Source organism: Apis florea, unplaced genomic scaffold, assembly GCF_048593485.1.
Source record: "Apis florea isolate Af1SG1 unplaced genomic scaffold, ASM4859348v1 contig_3496_pilon, whole genome shotgun sequence".
NCBI classification, from domain to species: Eukaryota; Metazoa; Arthropoda; class Insecta; order Hymenoptera; family Apidae; genus Apis; species Apis florea.
Window position 1 is genome coordinate 3,289,162 of NW_028256773.1, and position 22,129 is coordinate 3,311,290.

Below are 22,129 nucleotides of genomic sequence, written 5' to 3' on the forward strand. Positions count from 1 at the left end.
AAAAAAGAACTAAATTTATAATATAAATAATTGATATTTGAAAATTTGAAGGTTAAGTAATATATGTGATACAAATTTTTATTCTAGTGGTTAAAAATCGATATAAAGAGGATTTCAAATATAGAATAGGATTGAATATATCAGAAGAATGTTTTACAATATCTTTCTAAAAAGATGTTGTGAAAAGTCCAGTTTCTGTTATTCTATCAAAGTCGAGATTGTCGAGCAAGAATTGATTCGAGAACTTGTATACGGTAATGTTTTCTATCATGTCTCCGTGGAAGCAATTTCCGGAAAGGACACTTTCGCGTAGAAATCATTAGATCCTCGTTGATTGCGCAGGAAATAATGTGAAAATTATTTTACACGCCTATCAATCGAAAATTAGCAGGAATTTCTCTGATGTAGAATTTATTAAATCTTACTTTTAGTATTACAACAAAAATTATTTTTTAATATTTATGTTTACAAATATATAGAACAATTTTAATTTTTTCAGATAAAATTCAAATAATCAACAATAAAAATAATATATCATTTTGATTATCCAGACAAACCTAACCTAATCTAATTTAATTCAATATTCTAAGAATCTATATATAGAAGAAACTTATATTAAAATATATGATGGAAATTTTTGTTGATTACGAATTGTTTGAATTAAAAGAATATTAATCTTTTTTTTTTATTTAAAATCAAAATAATATTGTAATAAAAAATTGAAATTTCATATAAAAAAATTCAACATTTTACCTGCGAATATGTAATTATCTCTTTAATGATTATTATAAAAAAATATTATTTTTATAATAATTAGTGTTGAAATTATTCTTATTTAAATCATATAATAGATATATAATCACTATGTATGTAATAGGATTATATTATATGAATATATATATTAAAAAATTATATTATGTAATAAGTATGATGTAAATTTTTTCATTTCATCGTTTTATTAGAATTTATATTTTTAAACATATTTGATATAAAAAAATATATTTTAATTTTAAATAATAAATTTTATTACTATAATTAATAAAAAATTAATATACTATTATTTTAAAAAAAAATGACTGTAATAAATAATTCTGAAATCTTTTGTATTCTAAATGATTAGATGAATATTTAATTATAATAAATTATAATATTCAATGAATATTTTTATTTGAATAATATAAATATATTAATTATATTATTCAGACAATGAACAGATTTATTTAGATATACAAATTTAGATATAGAAAATGTTGCAAGAACAATGTCATTTTTGAGTGAAAATTTTTGTAAATTGCTTTGCATATTTAAAAACAATTCGATGTCTCGACTATCAATATGATCTTCGTATCTGAGACGACATTTGTAGCCATGCCAGTCTTAACGACAAGCATCATACTATTCTGAAGGAAATTACTGCAAATTACTGCGGAATAAAGGATTTATGAGCTGCGTAGTTCCTCGAATTCATTTTAGAGAATTTTCCTTGGACCGGGGTGCTCAATCAGGGGATTGATTCGCAGTATTATTGGACATCTGTGTACTTCATTGAAAACCCGCAAGCTCATGATTCAACATGGAGGGGGCTTCAGAGGGTACCAGGTTTGGGGAGAACCCTTAAAAATCGGGCGAGAACCTCAAAATTAGAATTTCTACTATATTTCTATACTATTTTCAGAACCATTCAAGAATTATTTCAAAACTATTTCAGAATTACTTCATGACACTTCAAGAATTATTCCGAGAACAATAGAACTATTATAACTGAAGAATTATCAAGGATTATTACTAATTACACAGAACTCTTTGAACTTAGAATATCTAGTGATAGTGTGGATCATTAGTGGCATATGAACTTTGCCTTTTATCATCTAATAAACTGAACTTGTCAATAGGAAATTTCATAATAATTATTTATTGCTATATTATTTATTGCTATATATGTAATTCCACGAACAGATTAGAACTAACATATATAAATATATTAATTAATATAAATATGACTAATATTTATTTTTAAATGTAATTCAAATAGATTTAAAATAAAATACGAAATATAATATGTGAAATATAAATAGATTTTGTTGAAACGATAATATGATAAATTTGCCGCACAATATGGACGATTTTAAAATAATAATAATAATAATAATAAAAGAGTTATATAATTCCTGTTGTTCGAAATGAGAGCATAGACAGAATGCAAGACAAAGGAGGTAGGTGTCAAGGACGATATCGAGAACTCTCGTTTGCGATCAATCGTCACAGGTTTATCTCTATTTCGCTAGACTGCATTCTTGACTTACGATCGAAGCTGTACCAGCAGATCGATGAGCATCTGAGAGATAAACAGTGGAAAAATATGGAGAAATATGGGCGAAAAATCGAGAAAATTTGAAAACCAAGATACGTATTCGATCTAATATTTTTACACATATATGAAATATTTATATTATATTTACCATATTATACGTATTACATTTACCATATCATATTATATGTACGTTCCGTTTGATAAAATATTTTTTTCTATCAATATATTTATTTATATTTTATTACAATCAATTAGAAAGAAATATCTCATAAAATTAGATGTCCATACGAACATTGTATAATATTGTATAATTTTAAAAATGATAAATCTCAATTTTTTGGTAGCGAATGATTTACTTGTGAAACAGGTGAAAAAATGAAAATCGAAGAACAGTTAAAAAATTATAAAAGTTACAAAACAGCTGTTTATTCTATAAAATTAAAGAATCGGTTTTCGCAGTTATATAAATATATATAATATAATATATATAATTATATAAATATAATTGCAGATTATATTTACTTTTAAATTTTCAATTACTATTATTCCTTTCTATTTTCATTTTTTCAATTGCACATAGTTTCCAACAACAGTTTTGATTTTCATTGTGTTAATTATTCGTTTATCATGGTGGAGGCATTTTAAGATATTTTATTGGAAAGCTTGAAATGCGACACTTGCAGAGGTATATAGTCATATTCTTTTCCTTTTTTCCCTAACAGACGTTCACAAATTCATTTCGTCAGATGATAAAGCCACCGGTCGAGGATTCCCAAAGAAACAGAGGAACGAAACGGCCCAAGCAAACACGGAATATTGCAAATTAAAATCCTTTTTGTTGCTTCCTCTATGAAGCTACAATTTTAAATAGTGATGTTTTTATATTCCTTTTAATTCAACGTTTATTATCTTATTATTTTTAAATCTTTAATACACATTATTTATAAAGAAAAGTTGTATTATCAAATTTTATAAATGATATATAATTTCTTAACAATTATTAAATGAAATTTTTTTTCATTTTAACATCATTTCTTGAAAATAATACTTTGTACTATGTAACATTTTTTGTAAAAATATTTCCAGATGATTATTATGCGCAATGCAAATAAACATGATTACATCATAGGCATTAAGAATCAGCCGTATGTCAATTATATAAAATAAAATCTTGAATTCCTTCTTGATAAGTTGTATTATATATATTATATAATACAATAATACAATAATACAATATATAATACAATAAATTAAGCTACTAAATCTATTTATATCTTTAATTGTGAAAAATTAAAGCTTCATATCTATTATTAAAATCAATTGCTTTTCTTTCTAAACAATGTAACGATAAAATAAAAAAAAGTTGATCTTCTTTCTTTGTCAATTCTATTCATCTCTGAATCTTTTTAATTTGATTCTCTCTCACTTCCTCTCAGTTATATTTTTATTGAAAATAAAATATAATATTATAATATTATAATATAATATTATTTTATTGAAAATAATTAATGAAAAAGAGAATCAAAATCCACAACAGTTTGGAATCTAATTAGCAGAAATTAGAATTAGCATTCAAAATTATTATAATTAATCATCCTAGAAATCAATCAGTGATCAGATCTCGATTAGAAGGTAACAAAAGCGCGATCAAGGATTGGAGAATTTAATTAATCATTAGGAAATAGAAATCGTTTAATTAATAAATTCCTAAATAAATTATACCGAACAGTGGTTTTTCGAAAAACGATATGCAGTTCAGACATTCCTTTTCAATATTCATTTTAGACTTTAATATTTTTATAATAATTAAATTTATATAATTAATTTTCAATAAATGTATGAACGTATAACAATCTACTGCAAAAACTGTATTACAAAAATTTTATCTTTACATTGTCATTTGTAAAAATTTCTAATTTAAATTTCTAATTTAATTTAATAGAATAATCAAATTTATAAAATTCTATTCATAAAATTTTATTCATTTGATATTTGTCACTCGTAAAAATTTATTCTATTAATTAATAATATTAATTTAATTACGCAAGAGATAAGAGATTAAAAATCCGCGAAAATTTCGCATCGAATAAACTTAAAGAAATTAAGAGAACATGGAAAAATAAGAAGAAAAAAAATCTTTAGCGTCAACCGAATATGTAATTTTTCATGGAAGAGATTAGTGGAAAAACTTATCTGTGGAAAATACCAGGAAGAAAAATCTAAAGTTTTCAAAAAAAAATTTTAAGTGGCATGATATTCTCTTTGCACACACTTTTCGTACGATGCTCGAAATCGAGTTTGAAAACTCTGTTCTGGATGTAATCGAGAATATTTAAATAGTGAAAAAATTAAATTTTTTTTGAACATCATTGTTTTTTTCAAAAAGAATTTTTCATTATCATCATTAATGTTAAATCAACTATGTTTACGTATAAGAAGCAAATTCATGAATAATGGATGCACAAAGGATAAATACATTGAAATGAATGAATGATGTAGCATTTTCATAGATACATATGAATATATCATTAGTATAAACTTTTTCTTGTTTCACAAATTGAAAAGATTTTTCATGCTCAATGAATTTATTCAGCTAATATATTTACTTCGCAATTAAAAATATTGAGAGTTGCACATTAAATATATATATATATTTTTATATTTTTTCTATTCTTTTTTTCGAATAAATATTATTTTATACTTTGTATATAAATATCATTATATATAGAGTAAACAAAATATGTAATTTGATAATGTTGAACTAATAATAATAATTAATATTTATATTTTAATAATTATATTGACTTTTTATATAATTAATTTTATATAATAAAAAATAAGAAAAAATATTCGATAACAAATGAAGGATGTCAATATATTAAAAATTATATGGTTTCATTCGAAGAAAATCATATAAAAAAATTGATTTTTATGTTTATCCATTTGTAAAAAGCTAATATATCATTTTCTTATCTTATTACATTGTATATTATGCATTTTTTATCTGAAATATTTTTTTAATATTTATAAAATTTAGAATTTATTAATGAATTTATTGTATGATCAAATAATAGGATCTGTTCATTTCATCAGTGATTGCAATTAAAATTGTTGTTTCTTTGCAAAATAAGGCATATTTCGAAAGTACTTATTTTTTATTTATTTAAAGTTCAAAATCAAGGTTTTTAAGTTCAAGTCATATATTTTTTTAAAATTATCTATTATTAAATTATTAAATATCATCATGACTATTTTAAAATCTATTCATAACTATTTGTTTTTCCATACAATACATATCTTCAAATACAAAAAAATTCCTTTAAAATAAAATCAATAAATAAAATATTTCAGATAATAGTTATCATTTATTCATTCTTTTATATTTGTATTGTAGAGGTTAGAATAAGACATTTCAAAAATCGAAAGTTATTTTATAATGATGACAGAAATTAGAAAGTAGTAAAAAAAGCTAAACATTTTCTTTAACGTTTCAAAATGTTTCTTCTAATCAAATTAAATTATATTCGACAAAACGCGACAAAACATCAGTATTTTAAAAGAAATTAATCAGTACTCGATTCAGAAACGAAGAACGGAAAGTGGGATATACTTGAGATTGTAGAAAAGCATCGAAACCACTCCGCAAAAGTTCTTAGGTAAAGAGGCTTCAGCCGAGCAAACTCGTATTCAGCTTACATTTTTTTTTCCTTTTTTTCATCTTTTTCTTTTTTCCTCTTTTTCTGTTTTTTACAAATCTAATGTTTTTATATGTATTGCATTTTTTTTCGAAAAAATAAGAAAAAAATGGAACAAGTATTTTTCGTAGCATTTTTAAGAATTTAAAACATAAAGTATATGCGATGACTCGCATTAATATTAACACATATTAAAATTTGAATGTTTTAAAATATTTCTTTATTTGAAAATTCATTTAATTAAGATTTAATAATCTAATGATAAATTATCATCTGTATAATTTATATTGTACTTAATATTGTAATTTATATTGTACTTAATTTAAATAACTTTAACACATATTAATCTTTTAATAATTAAATAATGATATTTAACCTATAAATATATACTTAAACTCAAATAAGTAAAATAAGTAACATTAAATAACAATTAACGTAAACAGTTACTTAATTTACCTAAACATAAATTTACCGTGTAATATTCTCAAACCCAATCTATCTCCACTCTTATCTCTCGAATTGATTTCCTCCTTCTATAGTCCTTTTCATCCAAAAGATCATAAATTTCATCATAAACCTTTTCGATTGTCTTAAAGAGATTTCCGTTTCTTTTCTTTCTTAAAGAGGGTATCTTTTTATGATTTTTCAGAAATTTCCGAGTACATTCTATTTTCAATAAAAATTAACGAAGATTGTTCAGACATGCACAAATAGCTTAAGATAATTCTGGTTGGTTCGCAGTACTATTGGACATCTGTTACTCCATTGAAAACTCGCAAGCTCATGAATTGAACAGGAGGGGGCTTCAGAAGACACCAGACTTGGGCAGCATCCTTAAAAATCGGGCGAGAAAGATCAGAACTATTTTCAGAATCACTTCAAAAAACCATTAGAACTATTTTCAAAAATCATTCAAGAACTATTTCAGAATTATTATTAAGAACTACTAGAATTATTTCGAGAATCACAGGAACAACAGAATTACAAGCACAAGAATTATCGAGAACTCACAGAATTTTTGTAACTTCGAATCCTGTGATAGTGTGGACTGTCATTGGTATATAGACTTTATCTTGATCGTTTAATAAACCGAGCTTGTCAATAGCGAACTTCGTAATAATTATTTATTATTATATTTCGTAGCTTCACAAACGGATTGGAGTTAACAGAAATGCAATAAAGCCTGGCGCACGCCACGCTTGTTTTTCTATTAAATTGCTTACTTGATTTTATTGCTCATAATCCTTTTGGTTGTGCTATTAGCTCAACTTTCTATGAAATACACGGTTTATGCTAAATGATTGATATGTTGCGCATGTTCAGTAGCATAATAAGCGATTTGCTCAATCACGTGATTCTATTTTCATTTCTGATTGGCGGATTTCGTTTTAACTTATCCAAGCAGCATGAAAATAAATTGGAATATGACGTGTTCAATCAGCGAAATTTTGTAAACTAATGTATGTGAATTATCCTGTAAACTACCATAATTTTCAAAAATATCATTTCTCTATATATCCAGTTTCATAAATATTATAATACAACAATACAAGCAAGCGATTCGATAGCAAAACAAGAACTGTGTGCATCAGGCTTAACTCTGTATATGCAGGTTAAGAGGGAAATTCTTTCCTTGAAGTTTCGCGGATGCAACGTCGAATATAGGTTATCGGGGATGTAAGGCGAAAAGAGGGTGGTCGTGTTGAGGTCGAAGTCAAAGTGCAAGTAGAGAAAGGAGAAAAAGAGAGAATGAGAAAGGGAGGAAGAATCGAAGGTGGGACAAAGAAGATCGCGAATATTGCTGACGGTGCCATCTTGAAGCACTCTTCATGCGGAATTTCTTCGTTTAACTGCTGTGTTTCAAGAGACATCCTTGTTTTTCGCCATCCATCTTTTATCGCACTTTCAATTCGATCTCCCCGGATACCCAACCGAGAGTATAAGGATGATCCGGAAGTAATGACAAGATCTTACCAATGATTCTTCAATACCTACGAAATATCTTTATGATCTTTTCACGAAATTTTATCCGATTTAATGTCAGATAACACGAGCTGATGATGAGTTTTGGATCGTTCAAAGAATTCATCCATAGTGAAAGTTAGTTTGAATATTTTTTAATCTTTTCTTATTTTTCATTATTCGTTCTTTGGTTTTCGAGTTTTTCATTTTTAATCATTCCTTTTGATGTATCTTTTAACGTGATTCCTTTTTATTTTAATTTCATTTTATGTAATATAATTTTATATAGTCTAAAAGTTGCTATATTATGTAATGTTAAAATCTTATGATATATAATATATATGATACGATAAAGAATTCATAATTTTTATAGATTGGAAAATTTTTATTTTATTCTTACTTTATTTTTTGATAATAGTATTTGGATATTTAGATATTTGTGATTTCGTTTTTTATCGTTTTATTATATTTATTTCAAAAAATAAATATTATATTTTTTTTCTTATATATAATTTTTATTAGCAATTTAAAAAAAAGAAAATATTGAATTAAAATAAAGTTAAATATGAGTGTAATAAAACACGATATCTATAACACAAGTATTTTGCTTATTACACAAAATATATTATCAAGGAAATGATTTTCAATGGATTATTAGATATTCTATTCCCTTGATATTTTAAATGAATCCTACAAGCAACTCCCTGACTGATAAAGGTAAAATATTTTTATCAATACTAATCAAGATAAATTTAATCCTTCAAATTATTAATTAAAATTATAATTTATATCAAACAATTAAAGTAGAATATCTTTTTATTATTATTATATATATTAAAACATATCAATCTTTTAATATATATTTATATCAATTTTAATCAATAATCCTTGAAACAATATCAAATATATGAAAAGAAACCTTATAAGAATTCTTAACATTCTGTATGCAAATGGTTATAAATCTAATAATTTCTATAAAGAAAAGAATGTGAAACAAAATAAAGCAATATTTTACAATCAAAACTTCCGTTCGATATCGCGTAAATTTTCATTTCTTTTGATATATGACATACTTGATATATTATATAAAATAAATAAACATTCAAATATTCCTTTATTTCAAAAAAAGAAAGATTTTATTGAAGAAATAGTTAAGATACATACACATGTATATCATGAATAAATGATACATAATTCAAAATTCTTATTTTTTATTAATCGTAAAAATAAATATTATACAGAAATTATTAAATAAAAACTTACTTTTTTACAGCAACATTGATGAAAGAAATGCATTACACAAAATTCCAACGAATATAAATTACATTTATTGCGAGATGTAACAACAGGTAATTCCTAAAAATGATTACTTTACTATACATTTCTAAAAATGGTAGTAATTCTTTTTTATTTCTTTTCCCTTAAATAAAATTTTTAAAAATGGGAAAAAACTTGATAAATTCAAAAAAAAAGAGAAAAATATTTCTGATCACAGCTATTTTATATCTAAAAATGGTGATGATTCTTTTTTTTTATTTCTTTTTTCTTAAATAACATTTTTAAAAATGCTAGAAAAATTGAAAAATTATTTAAATTTGAAAATCATTTGATGAAATTTCTCATTAAGTAGTTATTGTAATAAGAAAAAATATAAAAAGTGAAGAAAGATACATAGTTATCCTCTATTTTTTCAGAAACGATCAGACCGTAGTGACAACTAGACTAAAGGAAGAAAAGACGAGAGATCGATTTCCGGATTAAATTACCGATTCCTCGAGACGTTGGTTGGAAGGGAAAAAAGGCTACGTAAATAGTACTAAGTAATCAGTGGCAACCTCGATTCGAGAAATATGGTCCCCTAGCTTCCTCCATTAATAAGACGATAACGAGGCATTAAATCGATACGAGTGTCCTTTATATTTCTTCTTCTTGTTTCTATTGAAGATAATTTTGTTAGAATCAGTGTTGTAAAGATTTATATTGATAGTTGTATTATCTATACGATTATCAAGATTATACTTACACTGAATATATTTTTGAATTACATTTTGAAGAATGTTATTATTAGACTGTTTAAATTTATGAATATATAATATATAAAAAATCTACGTATCTGTTTAAAAATATGAGACACAAAAAGTACATGCAGTATCATGATATTTGATGAAACAAATCAATTTTATTTCAATTCCATTTCTACTATAATATTTTCTATTATCAAACAAATTAAATTATCTATAAAAACAAGTTCCAAAATTAAATTAATAAATTAAAAAATTTCAATACATTATGTTATGTTAAAAATATGGATTAAAATTTATCTTTTATCGAGCATATTTAACACGTATTGAAATATAAAAAGATTAAGAATTTTTATCAAACTATTCATCGGAATTGATGAATTATAGGTGCTTTTGGACGAAACTTCGACCGATACAATGGAGCCCCAGGCGATGATATTTAACGATTTAATTAAAAGAGTGCAAAAGTGTAGGTCTAGCGAGAGAGGATGTCTAAGAAAGGAGCCAAGGAGGAAGAAAAAAAAGGATATCAGCGATTTTAATAGACGATAACCACACTATCAATAAACCATCGAGGAACGAAGTTCCTCTTCCCTTCGACAATTAGCTTTTAATGTTCTTTTATCTATCGAAATTTTTACAGTGAAACTTTACGATATTAATATACTCGCTCTACTTCATTCTCATTCCTTTTAAGATTATTTTAATATGCATCAAACGATGTTGATTTGTTTTTAATTTTAATTTAATTGTGAATTAACTGTTCATATGAAAGTGAACAACAGTTCTATTGTATGAGAAAAAGCAATTAATGTTTTATTTTCCTCATTCTATCTATTAAATCATAGAATCATGTGAATTTAATAAGTTCATTATATTCCATATATCTAAATATTCTAAAACGTATTTATATATATAGATTAATATAATTTAATATATTATTATAATATCTAATAACTACTTTACTATATAAATTAATTCTGTGGACAAACATATATTTGTATTGTCCATAGATAACTTGTATCGTTTATATCTTCTATTTCTTTATTTTTTTAATGTTCTAGGCTATTAAAGAAACTAAAAAAATTCTGAAATATTCTTTAAAGTCTCCACTTTAATATATAATTGTTCAATGAAAAAATTTAACAACAAAAATCACAATTGAAAAATTCGCAGGAATTTTTGTCTATAGAGGATTAAAAATTAAATCACAAATTTTGTTTAATGAATTCTATAACACTCGTCCTTTTTTTAATATTCTTTTATTTTTTCTATATTTTCAGCAAAATCGATCCCTTTTCCGGCGCATGGTTTGTCGGATTTTAATAACTTCCGTTCATAGTCTGGTATCGATAATCCCATTGTCGAGTGGGTATCGAGAAAACTCGAGACCGATGAATGGAGCACCGTAGAACCGCAGGAGACTGCTAATGCACTGTCAACAATGGATCAATCTCTCACCAGAAGAAATCTCTTCCTACTGCAATGAATTCGAGCTTTGTTGACTTCGATTACTTCGCATGCAAATGCCATGACGTCTCTACATAGACTGTAATTTATTTTTAATCAACTTCATTACCATACGACATACTATCCTCTTTTATATTGTATGTGTATTTATTTAATATTTAATTAAATTTAAATTATGTGTCTCATTAGATGATACATCTATAATATTTTGCTAATTTCATAATAATTGAAACATAACTTATTGATATATTAATGTAATATTATATTCTTTTAAATTTAATATTATAAAAAGAAATTCTATGTATCAAAATATTTTTTATCATAAAGAAAAAGAACAAATCAGAAATTTAATAATTTATATTATTAATGATATAATGACATAAAATTTAAACAACTCAAAATTAATAATTCTTAAGTTAATCAAATTTCTTTGTTGTAGATCCCTCTATAATGCGCCAAAGATAGGACTACTGATACGACAAGATTTGCGATTACTGTTTTCATGTAATACGATTCCTCATATAACACGTTACATACGTATGTTTTTTTTTTTTTTTTTAATCAATAGTATACATATTTATTTCTAAAAAGAAAACTATCCTATTTGATAAAATATAGAAAATAAAAGTCGATGTGACAATAATTCCAAACAACTTTATATATTATATGAGAAACTACTACATTATACTATACTATACTATAATAACAACAAAATTTTTTTTTCAAAATATTCCAGATTATTCATTTCGTCTTAGAAATAAAATCAAAACAAAGAAGACGAAAAAATGGAGGAAATAAAAAGGAAAAAAAAGAAAAAAAAAAGAAAATTAACGATAAATCAACCTTTTGCTCAATTCCTGAAAACTGGAGGCGCGAGAGTAAGTAATACACAAGTAGTAAGAGGGAAAGCGCAGCGTGGCAAGTGCGGAGTTGCCACCCTTCGTCAGCTGTCCTGTACGAGGCAGCCAGTACGCGTCGTGGCTTCGCCACGTGCTTCTCGTCTCCTTGGAAATTTCACATTTACTATTTGTCCGATTATATTTTCATTTTCTCTCGTCGTATTCTTGTTGTGTTAACTTGTCGAACCACGATGCAATTCCGCGAAGCGATCCGTGAACAAAATCTTAATATTTTCACAGTCGTCGTTATTACGCTCTTGTGACCATGTGACCAATCCAATTGTCATGTATTTGCTATGGATATTTTTGCGTATGTACTTTGAGCAAACATAATAGGTGAGTCTAAACTATACTTTTTTTCTAATTTTAATTTTTTTTTTTTTGCGTATAATAGTATTATATAGAAGCTAAAAATTAAAATTAATTAAAAGAAAATTAAAATTGTATTAGATAATTTCTAAATAATATTGTAAATATGATGAGGATTGTAAATATTGTAAATTATTTGCTGGCAATTGTGTAGACAAAGAATTTTATATATGAATAATATATAATGAGGAGCTAGTGGAGAGATATATAATAATATACAATAATTAAAGATATACAATGTTAGATTTGTATTATATAATTTCTATATAGTGTTTTTATATGCATATTATAGAATATGTAAATTAGTTACGAATTGTTATTAGTTGTATAAAAAATGCTTTTTCTTAATTTTAATTTGTCAACTAATACAAAATTGAAATTGTGAAATTTATTGAATTATTGATTAATTATTTGTATATTACATAGTTTATTTAATTAATTTATTTTATCGTGTTGTTACCAAAATGAAAAAATTTTATTCTTACTCGTTCGTTTGATATTCATGATTCATTATTAAGAAAAAAGATCAGGATAAAAGTTGGAAATGAATGTGACGTGTAAAAATGATAATTATTTACTGACACGAAATAAAATAATTGGATGAAAGAAAACGTAACAGATTCTCGTGCTTTATTTAAATTTTAATTTCCAAAAAATTCAAAATCAAATAAATGTAAATTTATTCTGATTAATGTCGAAAATTATTTGTTTTAAAATATAATTTGTACGATTTTTAAAAGTGTTTAATTGATATTTAGATATTTCAATTAATAATTTTAAAAATTCATGAATTAAAAGTAAAAAAATAAAAAAAAAGATTAAAAGTAAATACAAGATATCGATTCTTAAAATATGAAATGAACGAAAATTATCAACGATTTTTTATAATTGTATGAAACATTATAAAAATTAGACTTAATCCATCCACAGTGACAAGAATTTCGTTCTCCATTTTCTTAGATAAAATTGTCTCTTATTTTCATTGAAGATGCTTTAAAAGTTTGGAAGAGTGCATCTTCGTACCACCAAATACGAAAAGAGTTTGATACGTATCTTAATTCGCAGAGCTTAGAAAAGTTTCGAAAGTTGAAATAAGTTACATCTTTTATGACATGTTTCATCAAGTTGATGTTTTCTGACCTGGATTAAATCGAATTATATTAGATTAAAAAAAATTAATTAAATTACAAAATTATATTAAATTATATCTCATTATATCATAATTATCGATTCATTTTGTAAAAGAAACGTATATTTCTTGATCGAATTTTCCACATTTTATTATCTTATAATTTCAATGATTTTTACATCGATACGATATTGGAAAATTATGTTTATTCTCATCGAAAATTATCTGTAACATTAACTACTATACTATAATAGGATATTGGTAATTTCACGCGTAATCATATCTTCATAAAATTATTCACATCGAAATAATACGAAAATGGATGTGTTTACGAAATTGCAAATCGAATCGATTAACATACGAGAAGAGACAGAACGACAACAAATAATGCTCACGATATTAAGTACTTTTCATCTAATATTCCAATTTCCATTAAATTTCCTCTAAATACGTCGCATATTGTATCATTAACGTTCGTAATGTGTATTTCACAAATTTATTATCCTATTGCTTATACATACAAAGATGCGAATTATTATCATTACAATTTTTGTAACATAAACAATTTTTTTCTAATAATACTTATTTCTTCTCAATTGATCTCAAAGGAAAAAATATTTATCATATACATTTGTTATGAGAAAATTTGTCATATTTAAAATATTTTCTATCTAATAATCTTTTTTTTAATTTATGCACACTTTTTAAAAATTTTCAACCTTTCAAATGATTCATATTTTCACGTAATCATTATGCTATATATGATATATTTAATTCTTATAAAATCTATAATTAAGTTAAATCAAGTTGAAACAACATTTGCTTATAATAAAATTTCATCCATAACCTTAAATTATTCGTTTCGTGTAAAAAGTAAATTCTAGTATTATCGCTGAATTTGACACGAATTACTGTTGTCAGTTTACCGAAATGAGAACAAAAAAAATTCTTTCTTTTTTTTTGCTTTTTTTTTTTTTTGTAAAAGATATCGACGCGAAGAAATTCCAAAAAAGGGTGCTGATGAAAAGAGTGCTGGCAAACGCGAGGTCATCGAAAAACGCGCGCCATTAGCTTCTTTTTAAATGGCGTAGATTAATCATGTTGCGGGCAAAGACACTTCGTTATGCGAAAAAAGAAAGTCGCTGTTAGAACAAATAAGTTTTCCTGATGAAGCTTAGTGTTCCTCCACCTAAATGGTTATAAATAATGAGGGTAGAGAAATATAGTTACTCGTGAAAGTCTTCCTTACATCCTTAAAAAAAAAAAAAGGAAAAAGAATCATTTTTGTTCGAATAAATCGTGCACAACGTCGCGTGTAACGATATATTTGTTTTTCTTAAGGGATGAAATAAATAATTTATTCTAATTTTTTTTTATAATGCAATATAATATCAACTTTGTTAAATCATATCCATTTTTTATTATTTTGATTTCTCGAAAAAAATATTATTAACAAAAGTTAGAAATATTGTTGAAATTTAATTGTTTGCGTTTAACTAATTTTCTTAAGAATTCTTGAGAAAATTATACTTGGAAAATATTGAAAAATTTAGAATATTAATTAAAAAATATTAAAAGAATTTCATCGATATATACACTTATCCCAAATACACTTATATTACTTTAAAACACGCTTTTCTTTTTTTTTTTTCATTTTCATTTTTAGGCTTGGTAAGAAATTATCCTCCGAGATGATGAAACTTCTTTCAAGAGAATTCATTTTAACCGTACGATGTCGCATAAACTCGCACTTGATGCTCGTAAATTGGTTTTACAATGCAATGTAACTTATTCAACGGTTCATATCTTTACTATGTAAACATACACTTTTGTGGAGGAGAAACGTGACGAGAGTGCAAAGTTTCACGGTGAGTCGAGTCGAAAAAAATTTATCGTTTTAATGCGACGATAATTGCGTTATAATTAATCGAAATGCCATTTTTTGCATTCTTTGAATTCTTTTTTATCTGATAGATTGATAAAGGATGGATAGAATTTTGATAAGAGAAACGTGTAAATAAATTTTTATCTAAAGAAAAATATTTTCATCATCATTATATAAAATAATGAAATTGAAATTTTCAATTAAATGCAATTAAAATTTCCATTAAAATTGTACAATTTCTTTCAATATCCGAAATGTTGATTACTGTTCGTGTAATCTTAAACAGGCTATTCTATTACGTGTATTTCATTCAACGAATCTTTTCAATGAACTCGTTGAGTTCATTGTCAATATTTGAAATACAATATATCGTGCACAATACATATCGAGAATCTGATTTCACGAAAACGAAACGAAGATGCAAGTTCGATTCTTAGGCTGATTAGAAAGTTTCATCATAAAAGTTTGCTCCCCCTTACCGAAGTATTCTTTCTTTATTTTGAAGAATTAGATCATAAGATATTAACATTTCTTTCTTACAAATCAACTATTACAACATTTTTCCAATGACAATCAAAGTAATCAGAAAAACGAAAAAAGAATTCAAAGAATTCTCTACACTTAAAAAAAAAAAAAAAAATTATAAACAAAATTCAGAATATTAAATTCAGAATAAATTTGACATAAGATGCAAAGTACGAAAATACGAAAACGAGAACGATAAAAAATAAATGCTCGAAATCTTTCTTTATTTCTAAGAAAATTTTCAGTTTCGATCGCATTTTCATCTTTTAATTGCAGAATCGTGTGTAGCAGCTATCGTGAAAATACAAAAGCCATTGAGAGGATCGCGATAAAATCTAAGAACCTTCGAAAAGTGGTAAAAAAGTGGATATTTACAGGGACGTTTTCACGAGAGGACTTGTCAACGATGTAAGATTTTGTTTCTTCCAGAATTCCCAATCATCCTCTTTATATTCACTTACTTTATGCCTTCCTCCATATTACAAATTTTTTATTTTTGTAATTGTCTATAAAAAATATCGTTTTTTAAAGTTTCGGATAATTGCAAAAATGAATTGAATCTTGAATCTTATGAAAACTTTAAATCTTTACAAAGATTTTGTATAAAGGAAAAGAAAATATATTTATTACAATGTTATTGATATTTCCTGATATATTTTCAAATATGACGATTAAAATATATACTGTATTTATCTATATATTACTTGATATTTATAGCATTATCACATACTTATTGTGAAAATAATACTAGCATCTAGTAATATCTAGTAATACGAAAATAATACTATCTAGTAATATTTAGTAATATGAAAATAATACTATCTAGTAATGTCTAGTAATATGAAAATAATATTTAATATATTAACTGTATACTATGTATATTATATGTATTTAAATATTATATTATAGATTGGTAGTTTTAGTGTTGAAGAGTTATTATTTGAAACCGGAGATGAAACATTTCCGTGTCATTTCATTGCACAAATAAATTGCAATATTGTTTTCCTTATTTGAAGTTTATGACTAGACGAGTCGAACATAACAATATCTCTTTCGGGAGAATGTAGGATATATATCTTCAGAATCATGGATTTTCGAAGTAAGCAAATATTATTGATTAAAAATTTGGAACAGATTAGAAACTTAGCAAAAAGAATTAAATAAAATTATTTTTGATATTTGATGTTCTATTTAATTTCGAATTAATTGAAAAATTATATATGTTAAAAAGCCATTCCAAATTTTTGGCTAATGGTAATAGAGATATTGGAAATTATCGAATTAGTGATTTTCAAAATTTGTTTTTTATACAGATAAATTAATATTATATATTGCAAAATTTATTATTAACGAAATTATCAATTATTAATAACATCAAAGAGGAAGAAATTTTTTATAATATAATCGCATATACAAAATGTTAAAAAGATTTATAATAAAAATAAAGATGGAACAGAATATTTACATTGATATGAGTTATAAACTCGAGAGAAGTGGCACAAGAATTGTGAAAAACATAAATTTACGATTTAAAGAAGTGTAGAACTTTTCATGCGTGATGCTATAAAATGCGTAGGCGATGATTTCTTACGGAATATAATGAATATTTATCTTACACACTTCACGAGTTAGATCATATGATTCATTATATTTATGAAACGATAAACATAAATGTCAAATCCGAAAAAGAGATTTTTCGTTTAAGATCAATCCCAAAAATGCATTAAAAAAATTATTATAATGAAAAAGAAAAAAAAAATAAAATACTTATCTTTAGAGAAAATTATACATATGTTAAAAGTTAATCAATGAAATACTTCTGAAATAAATTAGCTTTATGTTGAAACTAGCTATATATTATTATATATTCATATTTAAATGTATATGTTATTTAAATATGAAATTTTTTATTTATATATATTATATTTTATAGTGCAATTTTATAGTGTTAATATATAAATAATAAAATATCGAGTTTCATTATCCTTTTTTACAAAAATAAATCAACTCGATGATTGTAATAATATCATTTCTCGCAAAACTTGCCAACAACTTCTGCCTTCAATACCTATTCACGAAAGGATTACCAAAAGATTATTAAAGATGTAATTGAAAAGTCTTTACCTAACTACCGCAATTAAAGGAACATTTTCAAGTATCACACAACTGGAAAATTCATCCTGTAACGAAGACCCTTTTCGCGACATTTTTCATTTTTTTATCTTCCTCCCTAAAAACGGATTATAAATTATCCGACGAGAACTTTCTATCACCGATTCTTCACGAAAACTTTTCAAAGATATTTCTTTACGTCCTACTTCCTTCTCTTTCATTTCTTAAATTTTTGGACGGATTCAAAAAATTCACGGATCTTGTCCAATAAATTGCTATCCCTGATAAAAAAAAAAATAACTAGAAAATTACTAAATCGAGTCAAACAGGTTAGTTTTATATTTTTTCGTATTCATCGTGAAAAATTAGCAAAAGTGTTTATTGGCAAACGTTTTTATTGAGATGGAAAAAACATTATATATGTTTAATCATTTTTTTCAGTATCGTTCTTGAAAAGGATGCTTCAATAGATCTGCCTAAGAGCTCCCATAATTGAATAGCCAAAATGAAAATAGCATTTTAACCTTAATTATTTTTATATAATAAATTTAATAATTTATATAATTCTACTGATAAGATAAAAAGATGCATACAAGAAATGCAATAGTATCTATACGTAATATATATATATTCCGTCAAAAACTTTTCGAAAAGTTAAATAATCGTTAAAGTTAAGTGGGATTTATATTTATATTTTTAACATATTTCTTGGCTTAATAATCATATTAAATAATCTGCTTGTTACATAATAATGATAATTGTGCATGATATATAAAATATGATTAACTGCATTTTTATTTTTTCTTTTATTAAATCTTTTTATTAAATTTTGTTTATATTACATAAATTACTTAACAGTGTATCAATTAATAATTAATCGAAATGATTCTCTTTGAACGACGATAGCAAATTAATACTGTGAATTCTAAAGAGCAAAGTAAATACAAAAGTTGATATACAAAAATCTTAGATTAAACGTATTTATTAGTTATGAGTAACTTAGATACGTTAGATAAGATGAGAAAATTAGATGGTGTAACAAAGAGATCTCACTTTATATAACGCAAAATTGTTTATAACTTAACAAGTAAAAACTTAATCGACATTTTTATCTATACCAACTTTTGTGTTTCTCTTATTCTTTAAAATCGATCTTTCAAAGAATTTCATGAATGTATTAACATCTTGTATATACGCTACATATGTTCGTAATATATATTTAACGCATAATTTTTAAAATAAATCTATTAATTTATGTCCTATGAAAATTAATCTTTTTTTTTTTTTTTTTTTACAAAGATCCATTTCACAATTTCTGCAGATCCATTCACACGTGGAAAAGAAGAACGTGCAATAAAACTCGAATTTGAAAAGATGAGTGTATTAAAAACAATTGATTCAATGCCAATATGAATCGTGATATCATTCTTACAAAGATAAATTTAATCATATGAAAAGTTGGATACTATAAATATTCATACAATTCTACACAGAGTGTAGAATTTTTTCAGAGAATTTTTTCGGTAAAGATAAATATTTTCATATTCATAATTTTCATAATTTTGTATATTGAATGATAAAAAAATGTGAATTATTGTGAGATAAAGAATTCTTTTAGAATATCTTTTTTTTTTCTAAAGTTAAAAAAATTTTTTTAATAAATTCTAGTATAATTGTATAGTTATGAGAGAAACCATATAAAAGATTCCATTTCGATAATAATCAAATGTTTTATTTATAGTAAAAAGGAACGATTCGACAAAATTTCTAGAGATTCTATTTTTTTTATAAATTCGTTCGATAATTTTATAACACATCATGCAAACTCGTGATTCAATTTATTAAAAAATGATAAAAATGATCTTCGAGATGGTAGATAAAATTGATCGTGATGTTTTGAACGATTTTATAATTTTACTGAAAATAGCACGTAAAAATATTTCATGATGTTGTTATAAAATCATCAAATATATCAAAATAAAGGATAAAATAAAAATATATATATATATATAGAAGAAGAAACACGGACTATATTTCTTTTTTTTTTTTTCAACTCTTGTATCATTTATAATTTTTAACATTTTATTCTACGTAAAAACTTAATTAAATCGCGTACATTGAACGCGCGCATTTAAAAAATTTTTTTATTATTTAATTCAAAAAAATTATTATCGAAATCATTATTAAAATTAACATTCATAAATTTTGTATATGAACTTCCCAAATTTTTCGCTTTAGAATTATTAATTTTACATATTATTTTGTGAAAAAAAAAATTTAATCGCGCTTTTAATGAAAACAAAATAAATGGATAAAATAAAAAAAAAGAAACGGGTTCGATGAGTAAACGAGAAGAAAAAACTAAAAAAAAAATGAAAGATAAAAGAAATGGAAAAAAAAAAAAGAAATAAGAATCGAAACAAATAAAAAAAGTTCTTTCGTAAAAAGTTTAAAGAGAGATAGTAAAAACAAGAATCAATTATATATAAAAAAGTATATAAAAGTATAAAAAGAAATGTAATGAATTAAATCGAATAAATTTGTAAGTTTACACAATCATAAATCACACAATTTTTCTTAAAACTTGTAAGTTTAAATTTAGGAATCATTGCAATATGATGAATTTTTTTTTCAATCATATGACATGTAATATATTTAGCGAAATTAGAAATATTTAAATGATTATTTTGTTTTCAGAAGATATGTAATATATTTAATGAAACTTTCTAGTGAAATTATTAGTTTTAATAAAATTAGTCACTAGTTTAAACTTAAGAGTTGCTACACGTGCAATGTAATGGATTCTTTTCAAAGATACGATATTTTGTAATTTTATTGTCTCGTGAAGGTTTTATTTTATCTTCACGAGACAAAAAAAAAAATCGATATTATCAAATTAAATGAAATGAAATTATCATTTTGTTCTCAAAAAAAAGAAAAAAAAAAGATATCACATATTTTTTTTCCAGAATCAATAGTATATATTTTTTTTGCAGAATCAATATCAACAATAGTACGCGTATATATACGCTTTTTTTTACTGATTTCACGTTTCCACTTCGCTCCACAGAACACATGGAACACTCTGTACATTCGCAAACAATAGTCTCTTGTAATAATGGAAAAAAAAAAGTACACGTTTCCTGTTTTATATGAGGATTTTTCCATGGATAAAATTGGTTTAATTAAACTTAAAAGATACGAATTTCGGAAGAAGCATTGTTTAATTCATTTTTAAGAACGAGTATATACGTTGTAGTAAAAAATTTTTCTGCTTTGATTCATATTTGAAGATTAAAACGTAAATATTTTTTTTTAAAAAATATTGTTATAATATATACATATATATAAATATATTTTTATAATTCTTATTAATTATTAATTATTGCTATAATTCAATATTATTCATTCCATTGTTACACTTATTCTTTAAGTAATATTAGAATTTACACAATTCACTATTTTGTCATTGATCCAGAGTTTAATTGATTAATTAATTAATTCGATAATTTTCGAATAGTTGCTATTTAATTTCAATTATTATTGAAAGTGTGTTCAATAGTAATTCGAATAATATTTCAATAAACCAATGTATCAAAGTGAGTGGCTATAAGCTATTAGATTAGCATATAAATAAAACGTCAAAATAATATTGAAATTTAATACTCAAAATTCAATACTATTATTAATTCCATTTCGAAATTAAATCCATCAACTCTGCTACATCTATTTATGGATGATTTTCTATCGT

General features: G+C 24.3%; 1 protein-coding gene and 3 long non-coding RNA genes across 6 annotated transcripts in view; 3 read left to right on the forward strand and 1 right to left on the reverse strand.

Moving 5' to 3' along the window:
- Positions 1–1,086: 1,086 nt before the first annotated feature.
- LOC147656735 (uncharacterized) lies at positions 1,087–1,878 on the reverse strand. The gene is made up of 2 exons (XR_015293784.1): positions 1,715–1,878; positions 1,087–1,633 (listed from the first exon to the last, which is right to left on the reverse strand). It is a non-coding gene; the product is annotated as an uncharacterized LOC147656735 (long non-coding RNA).
- On the forward strand, positions 1,871–3,339 carry LOC147656736 (uncharacterized). Its single transcript, XR_015293785.1, has 2 exons — positions 1,871–2,213; positions 2,286–3,339. It is a non-coding gene; the product is annotated as an uncharacterized LOC147656736 (long non-coding RNA).
- Positions 3,340–7,149: 3,810 nt separating this feature from the next.
- LOC147656737 (uncharacterized) lies at positions 7,150–10,076 on the forward strand. Its single transcript, XR_015293786.1, has 5 exons — positions 7,150–7,466; positions 7,619–7,962; positions 8,051–8,106; positions 9,242–9,317; positions 9,663–10,076. It is a non-coding gene; the product is annotated as an uncharacterized LOC147656737 (long non-coding RNA).
- A 2,350-nt stretch (positions 10,077–12,426) lies between these two features.
- Grd (GABA-gated ion channel) overlaps positions 12,427–22,129 on the forward strand; it is a 43,362-nt gene continuing 33,659 nt past the window's right edge. Inside the window, exons 1-3 of one of the 3 annotated variants that reach the window (XM_086913577.1) lie at positions 12,432–12,694; positions 15,523–15,724; positions 16,543–16,674. The gene's annotated coding sequence lies outside the window, so the exon portion shown is untranslated. Of the gene's footprint in view, positions 12,695–15,522; positions 15,725–16,542; positions 16,675–22,129 lie in introns of those variants that run through there. The other 2 variants (XM_003690689.4, XM_086913578.1) reach the window with 2 other exon arrangements.